Source organism: Canis aureus, chromosome 20 (genome assembly GCF_053574225.1).
Source record: "Canis aureus isolate CA01 chromosome 20, VMU_Caureus_v.1.0, whole genome shotgun sequence".
NCBI classification, from domain to species: domain Eukaryota; kingdom Metazoa; phylum Chordata; class Mammalia; order Carnivora; family Canidae; genus Canis; species Canis aureus.
Genome location: NC_135630.1, coordinates 38,175,582 through 38,193,583, shown reverse-complemented (window position 1 = coordinate 38,193,583; position 18,002 = coordinate 38,175,582). Strand labels below are relative to the sequence as shown.

General features: G+C 41.8%; 1 long non-coding RNA gene across 2 annotated transcripts in view; it reads left to right on the top strand.

Moving 5' to 3' along the window:
- The window catches only part of LOC144291711 (uncharacterized), a 211,727-nt gene that overhangs the window by 156,776 nt on the left and 36,949 nt on the right, over positions 1 to 18,002 (top strand). The window lies entirely within an intron of this gene.

The window sequence follows — 18,002 nt, the reverse complement described above, 5'->3', positions numbered from 1 at the left end:
GCAGATGCTCAACCACTGAGCCACCCAGGCGTCCCTAAATGATGAGATTTAAACTTAGAGCTGCTGCCATAATGAAATGGGATGCTTGAAGGAGAAGTACATGTGTTTTGCATGTGGGAGACACATGAAAAGTTGTTGTCAGGGTATATACTATGGTAGATCATTTTTAAAGATGGCCAACCTTCCCTCCCCTCCCAAAAAACCCCACATGTTCTTTCTTGCACATACATACTCATCCTTCCATCTAGAGGTGGAGTGCATTTCCTCTTCCTTTGATGTGAGATGGTCTTGTAACTTGTAAATAATGGAATGCAGTTGAAATGGTACTCTTGAACTACCAAGCCAAGGCTTTAGAAAATCTTCTGTCTTCCATTTTCAAACTCTAAATCAGCCGTCATGTAAAGAATCTTAGATTAAGTCACTGATCGATGATAGACCACATGGAGACACAGGCTACATACAGTAGCACAAGGCTCCCCAGCTGAGCCTCAGCTGAGAGCAGCTGCATGCATGATATGCCTATATACTGTGTGAGTAAAGAGCCACTCACCTGAGCCCAGCTAACACTACATATTAGCCCTCCCCTGAGCCCTGACTGACTAAAGGATCATAAGCAAACAAAACTTGTTGTGGTTTGGTCACTAAGATTTGGGGGGGCGGGGAGTTGGAAAGAGGATGGTTATGCAGCATTGCCACCTATTTATCTGAGAAAACTAATTTTCATGGACAATTTAGACTAAAACATTTTCAACTATGTGGCTGACCTCAAAAAACTAACCCATGCTTAAAATGAGACCCCTATATGTCATGTCTTTTTCTTGTTAAATCTACATGCTGTGGAGGAAAGGGCATTCATTTTGGGGCATCAAAATTTGGGGTATTAAATTTATTTCTACCATTTATGTAATGAGGCCATATGAAGTGACTTTGCCTTTCTGATTCATGGCTTACTACCCTGTAAATTAAAGATAATAACCCTGACATGTGTTTTTGGGAGGATGAGCTATGCTAATATGTGGAGTTAGGTTCATATGTATAACTGCACAACCTACACAATGGCATGCAGTGATGCTGTTGTGTATAACATGAAACCCCACTCTGGGCACACAGTGGGCCTGTGGGGGATAGTAATTAGGGGAGCACTTTTCTGTGATCAGAGGGGTATTCTTAGGCATTGAAATGAAATCAACCCTCAAATAAAGGAATCTGTCATAGTAAATGGACAGATGTTTGGGTTATTAAGTTAATTAAACTGATAACATGAATTTATACTTGTAAAGGGATTAATAGTACTTGCCTACAAAGTAAGAATTAAATAACTGTTAACTAATATTATTGTTGTTGCTTTTATCACACGGACAAGTGATTTAATCTAATATTCTTCTGATCACACCCAGAAGAAAGTGTTTATGTCAAGTCATGCATTAGGTCCTGGTCCCCTCATGCTAGCAAAAGCTTTTCAGAATTTGTCTTCTTCCCACAAGGGTAAGTCTGTACCCCATGCCCAACAGATACATCTATTTCATTCTGACATCCTCAATTAGCCATGCTTCCTCCCTACTGTAGACATGTTTGCTCTTTGGCATAATTAAATGGCTTCATTATTATTATTATTTCCTAAAGAACATAAACTTGGAGAAATGCTTGATCGCTAAAACTGAAATATTACTAGGAATGTTCTATTTCTTATCTTTCTTCCTTTCCCTTTCTCTCTTTTCACTAATTTAATAACCTACCATGTTCCAAGGAGTATTTGGATAACAGAATATTTTCCAATTTGCTTTACATTAATTTAGGCAGTTATTTCTTTGTTCAGGCATTTTTTGGGTGTTAATATTGTGCTGAGATGTGAGTTTTAACCTGGAGGGTTTCATCTACAGTCTTTAGGACACACGTGATGTCACTGTTTGGCTCCAGGGTCAGAATTACACATGTCTGAAGTGTCCCACCAAATAGCCTCCTGCTAAGTAACCTGAATCACTTGAGCTTAGATTCTTTGCATGTCTGGCCAAACTTTCAGGCTAACTGACAGGATTCGTTTTCTAACACTTCATAACAAATGCCCTAATACTCAGTAACTTAAAACAACAATAATCATTTATTATTTCTCATAGTTTCCATGGGTTAGAAGTTCAAAAGCAATGTCATTGGTTTGTTCTGATTTGGGATCTCTCATGATGTTACCAGCAGATATCAGCTGGGGCTGCAGTCATCTAAAGGTTTGACTGGGGCTGGTGGGCCCCACTTGCAAGATGGCTCATTCATGTGGCTGGCAAGTTGGTCCCAGTTATTGGTGGGAAGTCATAATTCCTTCTCAGTACCACATGGACCTTTCCACAGGGTTTCTTGAATCTCCTTACTACATGGGGGCTAGCTTCTCTCAGAGCAAAGGATCCAAGAAAGGAAGGCGAGCCTTCAATGCCAGTTGTGACTCAGCCTAAGAAATCAAGCCATCACTTCCCTCTGTATTGAGCTGGTCACATCTGCAGGCCCATAAGACTACACAGAGAAGGGAATACCAGAAAATACTAAATTAACAGAAAACATACTGAAGGCTGAACACCACACCATCATCATGCTTCACTGAGTTCTCTGCAGAGGGTCCAAATCTAAAATTCTGACCAGCCCAAACTACATATTAGGAAAAAGACTCTCCTATACTTTGTTTTCTCTTAAAGAATTTTTATTTATTTATTTGAGACAGACAGGGGGAGAAGCAGACTCCCCATTGAGCAGGGGACACTGGATCCTGAGATCATGACATGAGCCAGGAGCAGACATTTAACTAATTGAGCCACCCAGGTGCCTCTCTCCTATACTTTATGAAAGCACCTTTCTCTTTCACTTCCTTCAAAGCTGTTATTTATAATCAGTGGTTCTAGAATTGGTTATTTTATTTGTGCAACTCTTAATAATCTCTCTTATTTCAGAAGGAAGTGAGGGAGGGAAAAGAATAAGGAAGGAGGGAAAAGAGTAAGGAAGAAGGGAAGTATAATCCTATGTAAGATTTTTGATCTTTGTTCTTAAAGTGTTTGGGAGTTCAGTTGTTGTACCGAAGATAGTGTTTTCCAGCATTTTGTTTTGAAGGATCTGGCAAAATTAATGATTTCAAACTTCTATTTCTTCCTCTACTGAATGTATCAACTTGTATTGTGTTTTTTCACAAGCTCCCACACTGATTTCATAATGTGAAAAGTGCTATTTTTACAAATATGGATTTCTAAGTTCATATCTTCTCCATGTATATGGAGAGTATGTACCATTTCCCATCACATACACACAGAATGTGTAACAATTAGAATTTTTGCTAGCATTTGCCCTACAGATACGTTATTTGGGAAAAAAAAACATATATTTGTATTTTAAAACAAAGGTCTACATTGATGCTGCTGCCCACAATCTGACTTTCTTTTTGCTAAACTTAACATCTTTTTCTCTAAGTCATGTAGACACAGGCCTCCTCATGAAACGCATAGATGTTTTTAGGCAAGATAATCTAATGGGTAAGAACCAGCTCTGGTATCTGAACCTGGATATGAATCTTGGTTCTGCCAGTTATGAATTTAGGGAGCACTTGGCAGATTATTTCTTTTTCTTTTTAATTTTTTTAGAGAGGGAGAGAGAGCCAAGAGGGAGGCACAGAGGGAGAGAGAGAGAATCTTAAACAGGCTCCATGCCCAGTGCAGAGCCTGACATAGCTCAGGACCCTGAGATCATGACCTGAGCTGAGATCGAGAGTTGGATACCTAACCAACTGAATCACCCAGGTACCTGAGATTACTTAAGTTTCTAAGATTTAGTTTCCTTATCTACAAAATGAGAATAAGAATAGAACCAGCTTTATAAGGGTTGTCAGGTCAACACTGGTCCTCTCAGCCATATTCAAAAACTGGTTTTGAAATGGAGTCTAAAACAGCCTAAATTTGTCACTGTGTTAACATGTGAAGTGGAATGGTATAGGCTAAAGTGCTTTGGAAAGCTAAGACCACTCTGACAATATTCTGAAAACCTACCTACATGGATTCTTCCTGCAGATGAATTTAGGCAATAGCTACTCTGAGAAAACACCCCATTTGTGACACTGGTAGGTATATCCAATTTTAAAAAGCATAGATAAACTTCATCTTAGACATAATTCAAACTTTTTAAACAAATTCAACATTGGATGGAAATCAAGCTTCATTGTTTTGAAAGAAATATTAGGTCTCTGCCTTTGATGTCTTCATATATCTGGGGTTGGTTACCTGTGGTTGTGGGGTCCTCTTTTGATGGAACACTTTTTTTTTAAAGATTTTTATTTATTTATTCATGAGAGACACAGAGAGAGGAAGCAGAGACACAGGCAGAGGGAGATGCAGGCTCCATGCAAGGAGCCCGATGTGGGACTCGAACTCGGGAATCCGGGATCATGCCCTGAGCCAAAATCTGGTTGATCATGCTCAACTGCTGAGCCACTCAGGTGTCCCCAATGGAGCACTTTTGTCAAAAAAAATGGGAGAATGTGAATCTCCATAAGATAGATATTTTTAATGTATAAAATATACACAACTTCTATGCTAATAATATATTCTATACATTAAGAATATGAAGAATAGAAAGCTTTATATAATGAATAAATGAAAAATAGTAGTTGCCAGTTTTTCTTTGTAGATTCCAATGCATGATTTAGTCTACATGGTGGGATTTGCCTATCTCACTTTGGAGATTGCTGTTTATTCTTAGTGGAACAAGAATAAATTGTCAGTGAAAAAAACAAAGTGGTACCACTACATACCTATTAGAATGGCTAAAATCCAAAATGCTGACAATATGAAATGCTGGTGAGGACATAGAGCAACAGGAACTCTCAATAATTGCTGGTGGGAATGCAAAATGGTACAGCCACTTTCTTTTTTTTTTTTTTTAAGATTTTTATTTATTTATTCATGAGAGACACACAGAGAAAGGCAGAGATGCAGGCAGAGGGAGAAGCAGGCTCCGTGCAGGGAGCCCGACATGGGACTCAACCCCAGGTCCCCAGGATCAGGCCCTGGGCTGAAGGCGGTGCTAAACCACTGAGCCACCTGAGCTGCCCGGTACAGCCACTTTCGAAGATAGTTTGACAGTTTTTCACAAAACTAAACATAGGTTTACCATATGGTCTGGCAATCATACTCCTAGGCATTTCCTCAAATGAGGTGAAAATCTATCTCCATACAAATGCCTACATAGGAATGTTTATAGCACTTTATTCAAAATTGTTCAAATGTGGAGGCAACCAAGATGTCCTTTGATTAGGTGAACAGATAAATAATCTGTGGTAATCCATACAATGGAATATCATTGAGCTGTTTAAAAAATGAGCTAAGAAGGCATGAAAAGCACGGAGAACCTTAAATGCATTTTGCTGAATGAAAGAAAATACTGCATACTCTGTGATTTCAACTATATGACATTCTAGAGAAGGCGAAACTACAGAGACGGTAAAAAATCTGTGGTTGCGCAGGAGTTCAGATAAGAGCAGGAGGGAAGGTGGGTGGAGGAATGTAGGTGGAGCACAGGGCATTTTGAGACAGTGAATCTGTACTGCATGGTACTGCAATGGTGGACATAGGGTGCACATTTGTCAAATCCCATAGAATGTACAAAGCAAAGGATGAATTCTAAACTATGGACTTTACTTAATAACAGTATATCAATAGTGGTTCACTGATTATAACAAATTTATGCAGGAATGCAATGTGTTAATAATAGGAAAAAGTGGGTGGAGAAAAGAGGGAGAATATGAGAGCTCTGTACTTCCTGTGCATATTTTTCTGTAAGCCTAAAACTGCACTAAAAAATCAAATCTATTTGAAAAGCACAGACTCTAAAAAAATAGTTGCTTTGACTCGGTTTGACTTGTGTGTCTATTTGAGAATGCTGGGAGACACCAGGTTGACATTCTGGTGGAACATGTTTGCCACACGATAAGGAAAGGATTGTGTTTTCTGAACATTCTGTTCCAGGTAAAAGGTAGGGTTCCATTTCTTGTGACTTTTTGCAGGCCAAATCTGAATCTGTGTTCTAATACCTACAGGCACGTGACCATGAAAAACTTGCTCAACTGTTGTGAGTCTTAGTTTCCTCATCTGTGAAACGGAGATAACTGCATACTATCTGCCCCCATAAGGTTGGTAGGTATAAGGATTAAACAGGATATATAAAAGACTAGCCAGCAGTAGGTGCCAATGCATGATAGTGGTTTTTCAAAAGACTTTATTTATTTGAAAGTGAGAGAGGAGCGTGTGTGCGTGGGGAGGAGGGCAGAGGGAGAGGGAGAGAGAATCTCAAGCAGACTGTGCTGAGTGTGAAGCCCAACATGGGGCTTAATCTCACAACCCTGAGATCATGACCTGAGCTGAAACCAAGAGTCAGCCTCTTAACTGATTGCACCACCCAGGTGCCCTTGAATGATAGTTTCTGTAGGGCAATCTGAGTAACTGTGTTCTAAGAATCATCATTACATATTCTACTTAGGCTTATACATTTATTGAAAATAAGAACCATGATGTCTATTAAAAATTCTCTCAATGACACTCAACTTTACTGAAGCATAGGAAATAACTGGGAACCGTAATAGTTGCAAGAAATGAACTAAAATGAGGCTAACGTAAATAAAAAGGAGTTACCTACTGGCTTTTCCCAATTAATTAGCATATACCCACTCAATTATTCATACCTTAGGGAACTCATTTAGGCAATCAGGTATCCATAAATATTCATCTTATTTACCTCAGTGTCTCTGTCATTAGGATTGGAAATTGGCAGTGTTTTCTCAATATATTTCACAACTGGTTGCTTTGAAAAAAATTACCTGGGACTAAATTCATATGTCATTAATGGTGAAAGTGATCTGCCACATGAATGCTGAATTAAGGAAGGGCCGCTCCAGGCTTGTCATTGTCTCCTGACCCAGGGACTCCATCATCTGCTGGAGAGCAGCTCCGTGGGCTGGGTGGACTGCCGAGGTGCCATTCTGACCTTCGGCCACTAGCATGTGCTCTTGAATAGTTTTTCATGACAGTCGGGCCCTGGGCCCACAGACACAGAGAGGCTACACCTCTGGTTCTAATTTGTGGACGAGGCAGAAAGAATGCGATTTATAAGTGTGACAGCATTGTGCCACCAACACAGACATAACTTCGTATGAGTAGGCTCTCCAAGATCCCAAGGATGGCCCAGACAGTGTTCACAGATGGGAGCGTGTGTCAGGGTGGGCCATCTCGTTTGCGGGACCTGGTGCAGAATGAAAATGCAGGGCTCCCCTTCTCAAAAAATTAAGAATTTTGAGACAGCAACAGTGGGGCCTTTTTAAGTGCAAGGCTCTGGACCCTCTGGACCACTGCACACCCTTGAAGCTGACCCTGTGTGCACACCCTTCAAGGTGCACACCCTTGAAGCTGACCCTGTGTGCAACATGCTTATTACCTTCTCCCTAACCACCCAGCCTCAGACAATAAGACTGGGATGGGTGACCCTTCTCGGTTATTAGGAAATCAGTTTGCCATATAAATATTATTTCTTGAGTGCTTCTCAGAGCTAGGCCTCATGCTACGCTCCGATATCATCTCCCACCCTTATGCTGTGCCTCCAAAGTAGATTTTACTGTGTCCATTTCACCAGTCAAGTGGTGACTTAACAGGGGCTCATAATTGACCGAATCAGGACAGAACCCCAGGTTCCTCTGTGTGACTACAAGCCCTTGCGTTTCTCATGTGGATCACGTTGCTTTGTAGAGTCAGAACATATGATCATTTGAAATAAAAGGGGTAACTTTTCTATTTGCAATCCTTTTATTTACCTTTAAGGATTTTGCAATCTTCCTCAGCTCCCCTCGCAGGCCCTCTACTCGCTTTACCAGTGATAGGAAACACCGCGATTTTTTTTTTTTTAACAGAGCAAATTACAAGTGTTGCTTCCACCTCTTGCCCTCTAGGCTGCAGACAAAAGCCCTTTTCATTGTGTCAATGGGGTACAGTCAGCCGAACAGTATAAACTAGCAGGATGATTTAGTTTTGAAAGAGAAGCCCAGTCTAAACTTTTTTTGATCCACACTTGAAATAAATCAATCTGGTGCAGGACGGGTCATGAAAGACCCTTTGAGCAGGAAAGGTCTTCAGAATACAGAGCGGGACCAAGTTTCTCCTTAAACTTTCCTGCCCACAAATTGCATAAAAACCAAGGGCAGGTATCACGGAATGGCCTCTTGAAAGTCTTTTCTTGCTTAATGGTAGGGAAACAATCCCAGAATGTCCCCACCTTCGGTAAGGAAGGCTCCTTTTGTTTGAAGCTTAGCAAAGCCACTTTGGTTGCCATGAAGACAGGATCAGTCCATAGGAGTAGGACTGGTTAGGCTCTGAGCCTCTTGGAAGCCAGGCCCCCATGCAGCCAACAAACAGCGTGAGTGGTCCAGCTTTCCCAAAGCTCGGCTGCTCATTAGAGCCATCAGTTAACCCCCTGCCCCTGCCCATTGCCTACTTATTGTAATTAATTTTATGGCCCCTTTAAAAAAAAGAGAGCGAAAAGAAAAGAGAGATCGCTACATTTTATGCTACATTGCACAAGCAATTGAAAGTTGCAGGGAAAGAAGAAAAAAAAATCCAAGCACCAAATGTTTAGCAGGCTTTTCTTCTATTTTAAATGAGCAACCTATTTAAATCAATTATCAGCTCAAAATGAGCAGACTGATCTAATTAGTCTTGGCCCCTGGTGGGTTAATGAATGAAAGGGAGGTGCTGGGTAGACGTGGGCTTTCTCTGGAGTCTTCGGAACTGACCACACTAACACAGACCCTTTCTGGGTTGCTAAGTCTTATCAAGGAGAATTACAGAAAGGAATAAAGACACACGCATACGCACACACAGAGGAGAATAACAGAATGAGACGAATGGGGGAGAATTATGAGTTCCATCAACAGAATGACTAAGCATTGCATGGCATATTTTCAGCCTGTGTTTTACCAGGCAGTGATCATTACGGTTTGATAAGTAGTTCAGAATTGTAAATAAATCAATTCGTGTTTTCTTTAAGCATGTTTGAAATGGAACAACGTATTGACTTCAGGAGAAAACACGCTGGTGAGTGATGACAGCACAAGCCCTGAATCTTGGCACATAGCGCCTCCTCCCCCTTCCTGCCCTAGTGGTGTCTCACCCTTTATTTAATCATAATGGCCCCTGGACATTAATATGTGGTTAATTAAAGAACTAATATAAGGACGCAGGGGTGGGAAATAGAATGAACAGCAAGTTTGGGAGTGTTGGAAAAAATCTCAACTTTCTCAGGATTTCTTTTTTGTTTCCTTTTAATACATCTTCTTGAGTATTCCACTGTGCATGAAAGTAGATATTTGCTTTTTGGGTTATGACATTTCTTACCCCAAATGTTAACTCTCCGGTAAATGTTACAAGTGTTTGCAGTTTGGGGATTTGATGTCCATTACTTTGTGGGTTCCTCTTTTCTAATGGAAATGGCAGGGGCTCTGAGGTCCGGCGGACCATGTCTGCTTCTGAAGTGCATGACCGGAGGTAACTTCTTGTCTCTAAACCTCCATTTTCTCATCTTTAATATGGGGACAATGCCACTTAGTTGTTCTGAGAATTGAGAGGATGAGTATAAAGTGACAACCGTCTGTGCCCTGCCCTTTCCCTGTCCTCACCCAGAAAACCATACCTAAGGGTGTTTGAGCAAAGGGCTGAAGTGACCTTGCATTTTTCAAAATCATGTGATAGGAGTGTGGATTTTTCTGCACAGATTTTCACTTGAATGAGGTCTTTTCAAGGCCCTCTTTGAAGGAATGATAAAAAAAAAAATGGATCTCAAGTAACCAAGGTCTTGCCTCCAGTTGAGGATGGAGAATAAACAGAGACTCCACAAGTGCCGTGGCTTTTCTGTGGACTTAGCCAGCAGGTATATCTGGATTAGAAAAGCTTCAATGAAGGGGCACCTGGGTTGCTCAGGGGTGGGCGGCCTGCCTTTGGCTTGGGTCATGATCCTGGGGTCCTGGGGTCCTGGGATCGAGTCCCTCATCAGACTCTCCTCAGGGAGCCTGCTTCTCCTTCTGCCTATGTCTCTGCCTCTCTCTGTGTGTCTCTCATAAATAAATAAAATCTTTTTTTAAAAAGAAAAGCTTCAATGAAAAGCCGAGAAGGATCATCATTGTCATTAGGCCAGTTGTGAGTGGGATGGGGAATGGGAGAGGTTGGGTGAGGGTGTTAGGCCACCCGAGCTGAGCCTGGCATGGAAGGAAGTGAAGATCCGGTGGAAGCGCTCCAAGACATAGTACTGGCTATGGAAGGACGGTTCTCCATAACTCCTCTAGTCAGTCCTCCTCCTCCCCCAGCCAGTCCTCCTCCTTCCCCTACCAGATTTTATTTCATCCAGGTCGGAGAAATTTGGGGAACATTGGATCATCTTTGAATGATAAAATTAGTATGGGTATGTTGGCTTTTATAGCAAGATGCTTCTTTGCTGTAGAACAGCTATGTCCTTAAGACATTTCTAAGAACTCAGGCTTTAATCAATAAAATGTCCGGAAGCATTGGCCTTTACAGAAAGCAAAATCCTACTGTTTTAGGACCACTTGGAGACATCATGGTTCTTTCTACCAAACTAGTGTTTGATGTTTCTCATCAAAGAGGGAAATACCGTTCACCTTCTCATACATCGTTTTAGGCTGGAATGTCTCACGGAGGTACATACAACATGCCTCATTGGAATTGAGAATGGGAAATTGTAAAAGATGAGGGAAAACTTTGCAGAATCTCATGTGAACTGGAATTTGACTTTATGGGGCAAAGAGTGGGCGTGGGAGCATTCAGGAGTACACATAAAGGAATGCTGGAAATAATTTGCTATTTTTAGAGACACAGAAATACAGAGAAAAAGAGAAGAAAAATCTTTTGCAGCCAGGGAATGCAAACTTTGTAGTCCATCATAGTTTCAACACGGGTTCTTACAATGATTTATTCAATTAACCTCTTGCCTGTAACCCCCCATCTTTAAATAAGCAGACTCTGAGAACAACAATTATAACTTTGCTAACGAGAAGCTGGGTAAGTATTAAGTGTTTAAAAATCCCACTATTGGAGCCTGGTAATTTTTAAACATATAATTACCTCTTTTATTATACTTTGATTAGATTAAAATTAATGCATTATTAAGTCATGATATGTTCAACCATCTCGACCTCTGTATAGACACAGATAGCAGCTCCCTTTTTTCCCCTTCCCCAGGTCTAAGTTAATTAAATTCCCTTTAATTATAATTTACTAAAAAGCTTCACTTTTGCCACTATTATGTCTTTTGAACTTTGAAATTTGAAAAAAAAAAAAAGGACCTTAAAATGGTCTTTTACAGGAGAAATGAACTGTCAGCGAATTCAGGCAAAATTAATTATTTCAGCTTGATAAACCTTTTCATCTATTTGACTCCTTATACAGAAAAGCCAATTAATAATGTCAAACATGCTTTGCCTCCAGGGACCTGCAAGTTCTAATGAGTCTGTTTACTGTGGAGTGGCTAGCAGAATGAGCTTCATGTAGAAATTTTCTAATCGCGCCACACCTGTCAAGCTCAGCCTCATTATCTGTGTACCAAGGGCAAACCTCATTTTGTCAGTAGCGGTTTTCGAAGAACTAACAGATGCCTGGGGGAACATGCAGGACTGTCCGCCAGTAGACGAGTCACTTAATTACCAATCAGAGCAGCCAGGGTGAATGCCTAATGCTCCTTAGTCCCCGACCCTCTTCATCCCAACTGCACGCGCTCGCGTTATCGGAGACCTGGAGCCTGGGTCCTTCTCTGCGCCCAGTGCTCGTCTACTAGGACCCCTTTCTCCCGAGGTGATGATTGATGAGGTGCCTCTGGAAACAGCGATTAATCAAATGTGTATTGTACCACGAGTGGGCCAGTCTGGGGGGCTCAGGATCCACCTGCTGGGTAGCTGATAATTGTTTGATTGGGGCAGGGGGAGCCTGTAGAGGAGGGGACTGACACAGCCACCCCTAAATGAGACCACATGTCCCTTCCCACCATCCGTTTGCCTCTTCGCCTTTCAAGAAGTCCCAATACTGAGATATTTGATGGCATTCTGGGAAGTGCGCAGTGCTCCAGGGCAGAGCCTCCTGAGCTTTGATGCCCCGGTATCACCTGATGGTCTTGTTCAAACCAGCTTCCAGGCCAGTGGGTCTGGGCCTGAGATTCTGTATTTCTGACCAGCTGATGCTGATGCTGCAGGAGTGTGGGCCATATGCTAAGGCCAGAGTTGAGACCAGCAATCTTGGACAAGCTGCCAAACTGCTCTGAAGCTTAGATCCCCTCCTCTCTAAAATATTATGGAAAATGTGGTTCCTCCCAATTGCCTTTAGGATAGCAGACAGGCTCTTTGGTGTGCACCCTGTGATCCTGGCTCTGACCAGCCTCTCCCCCTCTCATTGTCACAGTTCCTTCTTGTAGCCTCTCAGAGTTCCCTGTGAGCATATGCTGCTTGAGACCTGCTCCCCCACCCTCTGGTTTGGCCAGTTCTTCCCATTTCTCTTCAAGACTCTGCTCGGGCATTGCCTCTGACAGAGTACCTTCCTTGATTTTCCTCCCCTAATTTCCAGAACATCTTAGCAGACCCTCCTTTGGGCTTTTGTTGACCTCTTAGAAGCTCATATTACACTATGGTGTCATGAACCACTTCCTCATTCACCTCTAAGTTGGGAGGTCCTTGAGGGAAACTGTTTCTTTAGCCTGCTGTTCCATCCTGCCCCCATCTCCAGAATCTGCTTTCTTTTTTAATTTTATTTATTTATTCATGAGAGACACAGAGAAAGAGAGGCAGGGACACAGGCAGAGGGAGAAGCAGGCTCCATGCGGGGAGCCGGATGTGGGACTTGATTCCGGGTCTCCAGGATCATGCCCTGGGCCAAAGGCAGGTGTTAAACTGCTGAGCCACCCAGGCATCCCCAGAATCTGCTTTCTTTTCCCGAATGCTACTTCTTCGCTTTAATTGCAAGCCCTCATAGTTTCTGGACTATTACAGCCACTTTCTGGTTTCTCTGATTCCAGTATCTTTCCTGTCTAATCCATCCTAACACTGCCAGCAGAACTATGACCTAAAGTGAACTATGCTTATGCGGACCACCATCGCCTGCCCCCACTACTCAGAAGTTTAAACTTGTCAGTTTTCCCCATCCCTGAGAAGGGATCATACTGCTGCCAGCTCTGAATGCTGAAGATCAACACAATTCTTCAGTCTCTTGTTTGAAGAGAATTTGCCTTGGCTCGTTCCAGATCCACAAATCTCAAGGTGAATTTCTAATGTTGCATCGTGCCCTGGAAGGACTGAGATTTGAAAAGCAGGCTAAGAGGCCGTCAGACTCAAGGCTTAGATGTTGAAGAGCTCTGAATACGAAATGGAAGACTTCCATTTATGGGCTTCTATTCTTGATCTTGCTCAATTTCTAGTTTTGTAAAATTGAGGGATAGTACCTAGCTGGTTTACCATGATAAGAATTAGAGATAACATTTAATAAGTGGTAGATATTTCGTATGATTTATTGAAATGATTGTGAAAGGGCTTTGATGTCAGATGAGTGCCATCCACCTGCAAGGCATCAGGACTAGGACTTTCTGATTTATTCACAAATGTTTTTCCTGTGTCTTTTCTGAGCAACGTAGTGGCACTGAGCCATGAACTTAAGCTCTAAAAAATCAGGCAGGTCACATAAAATCAGGCAGTGGGCTTTGAAGAAATCAAATATAGTTAACCTCTACTTTCATTAGCTTTATTTCCCCAGGAAAACTGTGTTTCTGGGGAAATCTCAAAGTGTATCCGATTCAGCCAGAGCCTTCTAATTTCTTAGCCCAGGGAGCAAAAGGAAGCTGGAAAATGGAGCCTGATTAATTCTGTCAACACTCTACTCGATTGCTTTCTACGCTGCCCTCCTGTTGAATGTTGGGCAGAGAGATGACTGGATGCCAAGGGATTCTTCTGTCCGTTGTGTATGCTTCAGCCAAGCTGACATTGTTGAGTTTCCCTTGGACCTTTAGGCTTTTGGCCACCATAAAATACCCCCGGGTACTTGGCAATGACTAAGAAAACAAGATTAGAGCAGCATTTCACATTGTCTTCTTTCAATAAGTGGGATAGGCTTAGTCCATTCTTAAGTATGATATTTTTTCATATTGATGTCAATTTGTTTACTAAAGAGTGTATCTCTAATTTTGTAATGACAGTCAAGAGGAAATTGGGTCTTGATATGAAAAAAAAAAAAGCCACTTTAGAGCTGTATCTTTGGGCCCAGGGGTTTGCATCCTGTGTTCTAGGATGGAGGGAACAAATGAGGGAGTGGAGTCACGGGTTCCCCCCAGCTTAGTTTCAATCACATCTGCTTGTATCTGTTTTATATACTGGTGTTTTCTTAACATTTTGTTTGAAAAAGAGCACCAAGGCTTTTAAAAAATGTTTGAAACCATTGTTCCAGCTTAAATTTCAATGTAACAGGGATGTTCGGATCATGTAGTTTTACTACAGCCAGCCATTGTTCATGGTGGCCTGTAACGCAGAGCTTTCACCCGCATTCCACCAATAGCCCCCTCATTACACCCCAAAGAGCTTATCCTTTTCCAAAAAAGTGACAGAGAGGCCACAGTTTCTTTTTTTTTTTTTTAAAGATTTTATTTATTTATTTTTTTTTTTATTGGTGTTCAATTTACTAACATACAGAATAACACCCAGAGGCCACAGTTTCTTATGCTGACATCATTGTGATAAATAGCTACCAGGGAGGCTCTCCATCTGACCTCCTTCTCTGGGAGAGTAGAACATGTGTAGAGGAGATGGATGGCCCATTTTACTCATATCAGGGGCAGGCAAGATCTTTCTTTGGGATTCCAATGATTTCTATGATCTTTTGGTATTGCCAAATGTCCCTCTACGTTTTAACAGAGAAACTATCTGTAGGGTCCTAAGTATTGGGCATCTTCAAATTGCTTCTGTTGACTTAGTTTACACCTAGAACATTGGGCTTTCTGTGACTATGGGGGAAAAAATCTCCTTTGCATAGTAGAAAACCAAAGATTTCAGAGTCTGACAGAACTATTTTTTATTTTGTTCTACCATTTACTGGAAAGATACCTTAGCTAAGCTGGGCATTCCTAATGCTCCCATTCCCCCTGTATTTCTGGGAAGCCAGAGGCCTCTTTATCTTGTGCCATCAAAACCACCTCATGATTGAGAACCAGCTCATGTTAGTAAAGAGGTCTTCAACCCATCTGAAATGCAAGGGTGGGTGTCTAATAGGAAAGTGTTTCAAAGTAGATTTCTAGTCTACTCAATGCAATTCACTGTTTATCTGCTAAACACCTCTCTGATGTCACCCACTGCCCAAGATACAGCGATAGCTACATCCAGACGTGAGTTAGACATACATCTTGGAGCAGAGAGATGCAGACTATAGCCAGGCTGGGACAAGGGTTATGATTGAAGTATAGCTCTATCATCATAAATGACTGACTTCACATTCTGTGGACCCTCACTAAGATGGAGAGGTTTCCTCTCCTGTCTATCATTAAAGCAAAACATAGGAGCCTGGGTGGCTCAGTGGTTCAGTGTCTGCCTTTAGCTTAGGTTGTGATCCTGGGGTCTTGTGATCGAGTTCCATATCAGGATCTGTGTGGGGAGCCTGTTTCTCCCTCTACCTATGTCTCTTCCTCTATTCATGCATCTCATGAAGAAATAAGTAAAATCTTTTTTAAAAAATAAAGTAAAACATATTACTTAAGTCCTTTTAAAACCTTGTTAGAAAAAAATTAAAATAAATTAAATTAAAAAATAAACCCTTGTTAGAGTTGAAATTTTTATCTTTTATCCCTAAAAACTAATGGGTAAAATCAGAGACCTCATTTAGATGTTATCACTCAGAGGGTTCCCAAAATGCATGAGAACATTTGAGAAGGAAGAAGGCAAGGTGATCCTACAGCTTGCTTCACTTTACAGTGAAGAAACCCAGGTCCTGAGATGAGGAGGGCTTCATCGTGGATCACATCTCTTGTTCCTCAGGCCATAGCATCATTTAGTTCACATAGGTGTCAGCTGAAAGGACATCATGTCATGCCTCCTGATGGCCCATCCTGAGCAGGTTGGCACAAATTCCATATTCATGTATGCTTTAGGTCCACTTTCTTTTACTTAAGTCCGAAGCTTCCCCCACTTTTTAAAAGAATGTAACTTTCGCCCTTCACAGCTTTCTCATTGCATTACTGTGTCTGTCCGACTCTCCTGGCAAGCCCGTGAGCACTTTGGAGCCCCACAGAGTCCTTTGGTTAGAAGGAGCTGGAGGAAGTTAATGCTGATTTCCTGCCACAGAATCAGTTTTGTGGCCTCCCAAACCTCCCTTGATCAAAGCAACTAGAAGGGCTGGAGGCAGGTGATTCACAAGCTCAGTAGCAGAGAAACTCTGCTCGGGGATGCCATGGTGAATGGTATTTAAATACAGCATCTTGTTACCTTACTAGGAGAGAACTAGAATGCTCACACTCATTCTCTGGGCAAGGCCTCTTCATGAAATATACGTCCAGAGAAGATTGCAGTACTGTATCTTCTGGGGAGTCCTCATTTTCTCAACTTCTTCATTCTGATGTGCTAACAGTCCCCACTAAAGACTGTAAGTATCCAGTCAAAAAACAAACTACAACTTAGCCTATCTTTGAGAAGTGCTAAGTTGTGATAATCAGCCTAGAAAGGCGTATCATGGAAGTATAGACCATATTAATTTATCTGCGTGGCTTGGCAAGGGCTGGATACTTTGCTAAACTGTGAGAATTAAGAAATGAGAAAGTTATGGGACTTTATTCCTAAGGAAGTCATAATGCAACAAAGAAGACCTACAACAGAACACAGACTTGCACTCCAGGCTGGCGAGTGAAGGCATAGGATGAGGTACAAAAAGTGCTGGCATAAATAAATCAGAGAAAACTTCAGACAGATGGTAAGAAGTGACTTAGATGTCTAAGGATGAGTGAATGTTCTCCCAGGGCAATTTCAGAAAAAGGGAATATCCTGGGAACTCTCACATAGGCCTCCAACTAGATATTTATTCCCAAGACCCCATGAAATCAGTTGGTCATTAAAGACCTTAAGGCAATATCATAATGGTTAAAGAGAAGACTCTGGACCTGAATTTGGACTAGTACCAATTCTTAGCGAAGTGATCCTATGTAGGTACTCACCTCTCTGAGCCCCAATTTCCTCATCTATGAAATGGGTGTAATAACAGTAACTTCCTTGTAGATGGTTGTGAAGATTAAGGGTTAGAAATAATTCACATTAGCTGCTTAAGACCAAAGCTTGGCATGTGGTGTTTAGTATATGTTACTTTTCTGTGGTTTCATTTGTTCCTCCCACATCCAAATATCTTCATTATTTGCCTACCACAGTGCCTACTACCAGAACCAACAGTGTGTTAAGCAACAGAGGCCAATCCTCTCCCTAGCAACATGTCATTAATTCATTGGCCCAGATAGAGCTAGAGATGGCCTGATCACTTAGCAATATTTGCCATGGGTATGAGAGGACAGGTGGGAGCATCTGGTTCTTAGTTGTCACCCTTTTCTGTAAACCTTTAGGAGGTGAGGTCCATAATAAGGAAGTCTCGACAGTGTGGATATCGAGAAGGGTGCTGAGGTAGCCAGGGAAGAGGGGAGTCTGGATAGGAGGAAGAAGACAAAGCACTAGGAGAAGCAGGGCAGGCAGGAAGGAATCATGAGTCTGGGTTGGGAGGGAGGTAAGGATGACATTCAGAAAGCCAGATCCACAAATGTTAGGATTTTTAAGCCAAGGTGGTGGCACCCAAGGAGGGAATTCCCATGTTTGTTCATGGGTGATATGAACAGTGCTTCGGCAGAAGTACTGGACGTGGCAGGTGATGTCATGTTTCATTCATTTATTTACTGAGCTCCTTGAGGGAGTTTCTTTTTCAGCATTTTTTTCAATT